The 2,755-nt window shown below is 34.4% G+C and overlaps 1 long non-coding RNA gene across 1 annotated transcript; it reads right to left on the bottom strand.

The window, feature by feature from the left end:
- Window positions 1-416: 416 nt before the first annotated feature.
- LOC149409714 (uncharacterized) lies at window positions 417-2,058 on the bottom strand. The gene is made up of 3 exons (XR_016305128.1): window positions 1,696-2,058; window positions 988-1,167; window positions 417-840 (listed from the first exon to the last, which is right to left on the bottom strand). It is a non-coding gene; the product is annotated as an uncharacterized LOC149409714 (long non-coding RNA).
- Window positions 2,059-2,755: the final 697 nt, after the last annotated feature.

Raw genomic sequence — 2,755 nt, forward strand, 5'->3', positions numbered from 1 at the left:
GAGTACCCCGTCGTAAGTACACAATGTACATTTGTTAGTATTATCATGTAATATAATGTAGGTAATTGTGAAGCCAGAAAATACTTCTTAAGAATTGTGTACATAAAAAAGAGAAAAATTATTAAAATTAATATTAGTATATTAAAGAATTCACCCAGTAGATAGTGAACAGAGGGGAATAAACTGCTTTCATCTCAGTTTAGTTTTAGCATGACTCCGATATTACTCGTTCTTGTCTCAATAATCCAATTTTTTTTAAACCGGAAATCGGTATGTATAATAGGGGGCACTCCTGTCAAAAGGGTTGGATTTGGATGCTTCAACAACATGAGAATACATTAACTAATAAGATTATTATCTTAAGTAAAGCAACGATAGTGAAATACAAATATTTTGTACTCAAATCTAAAAACAGTTTGTTTGAAAACTTGTATTAAGTCAGTCAACAAATTCGTTTACATTTAAATGAGATGAAATTGCTTTTAGGATTGAGGTTTCTGGGGCGCTGCTATCTAAACGGTTGGATTTGGATGCATTAACAACATTAGAATACATTAACCAGATTATCTTAAATGAAGAACTGATATAAAACTAGGAAACATTGTTTGAAACACAAGTTCTTACAAGTAGTTAGTAAACTGCCGTCAACACCATAATAAACCTCAGCTGTGGCGCTAACCAAACTCCCACCTTCTTCCACCACCAGATAGCTCCTGCAGCACCAAAGTGCTGATGTCATCGTCAAACACGCTAGGGAGTCCGTCAATCGAAGTAGCCACTATGTTCCGCATAAAATTTGTGTCCACCGCCAGTCCTCTCCTGAATTTCTCTGCTACCGTCCTTGAAGCATTATTAAAAGTCAATTAATAAACATATATACCTGCATGAATTAAACAAAGCATCAGGGCAACCAATTACTAAATATAACAGTTCATTTAACAGCATTATGGCGTTAAGATTAATACCAATTAAGAAATATATTCCAACCTGCCTTGCCCGACGCTTCATATTTTCAAACCGAGCTCGGAGCTGTTTGACAGAATCCATCGCCATTGAAATCGGATATAAGAGTAAGCCATGTCGCCTCTCGTTGTTTGAAGATGACTGCGTCGGTCTTTTTATTGGTGAGAATATGGCTATACTTCCTCACCAACATGGCATCGTTTCCTGAAAACACATTTCATATTTATAAGTAACAAGATCGTACAAGGAATTGCTGATATAAAATTAAATATGCACGGCAAATATTATATTTATTAGGTTCAAAATATATATAGATATTTTATAGTTTCTTATAGATATTTTATTACACATGAAAGCACTATAATATTCCTCGGTAAAGCATTATTAAAGTGTGGCAGAATTCAAAATAATATATAAAAATAAACAAAAAGATTTGCCACCATTCCATGGCAGAACATTCAAAAAATAAAACGCAATGCTTTTAGAAAGTTCATTCTCACAAAGTTCAAGTAATTTTACTAACGATAAGTATATACACGTATCGCAAATGTTTTCATAATGATCGTTTATCTCGTTTAGAAGACGAAATTCCACAAAATATTATCAAGCTTTACATAATGGTTTCACGAAAATAAAATGCTCACTTACGTATCTATACGGTTCCAAACGTGTATTATTTATTAATAAGGTTCATATTTATTATGGCAATAAGGTATAATTTACAATACTTACAGTAAGTTGGGATCCATTATAAGTTGTCAAAAATTGAGATGCCTAAATGAACAACAAAAAATCACACAAAACAAGCAATCCAACGAAGTGACGGCGCGGCGGGAAAAAGTTTTGACAGATTGATAAAAATACGAGGTGTTGCCAGCGTAAAAATAATTCCTGTCTCGCAAAAAAATTATTCTCTGCAATAATTGCCCGATTCGGCGGGGAACACTGGAACGGATTATTCAAATATAACGGAAGCTTTTTCGGAGTTGAAACAACCCAATTTGTATTTGAATAAAATCGACGTGAAGATTTTTTTACATTTGAATAGAACTCGGGAATCTGAATAATTGTTCAGCTTTTCCGAAACAACTCGCCCTTAGTGTGTACTGACTCTCTAAGTGCAGTATTAAAAATTTCCTCTAATATCGTTCGATGTCCAGAAGACTATGTTATTTGTAATATTAAAAACATCCTCGATTCTTTAAACGAATCTATGTTTGAGACAATACTGGTTTGGGTGCCTGGCCATCTAGGAATTGAGGGTAACGAGAAAGCTGATTCTCTCGCTTAACTTGGAACTGTATCTGGTTCTATTCCTTTAGATTTTAAAATTCCTTTCTCTGACGTCTTCTCTATTCTTAAATCCAACATGTCTCGTTCCTGGGAAGAAAATTGGACAGTCACGAAAACTCAAACTGGATCTTTCTATGCTGGAATACAAAATCATATTCCAAGTAAACCCTGGTTCCACGGCAAAAAAAGTCCAAAAGATTTATTTCCTGTATCTCGAGAATGAGAATTGGCCACTGCTCTATTGCAACTCATTTGTTTAAAATTCGGGTACTCGAAAGTTCATTATGCCAGTGTGGTGTGGAGGATGAGACTCTTTACCATGTCTTCTTCAATTGTAAAAACCATTCTTCTTTCAAGGGCATGTATCGATTGCTTATTAAAATCACCCACCAGTCTCCCCTTAGTATTCCATATTTGCTGTCTCTCAACAACTCTCGCGTATATTCTATTCTTTATAAGTTTATAGATTTGAATGACTTTAATATATGATATGTCCAGT

This window comes from Hesperophylax consimilis, chromosome 30 (assembly GCF_061612785.1).
Source record: "Hesperophylax consimilis isolate HC1 chromosome 30, BYU_Hcon_1.0, whole genome shotgun sequence".
NCBI lineage: Eukaryota > Metazoa > Arthropoda > Insecta > Trichoptera > Limnephilidae > Hesperophylax > Hesperophylax consimilis.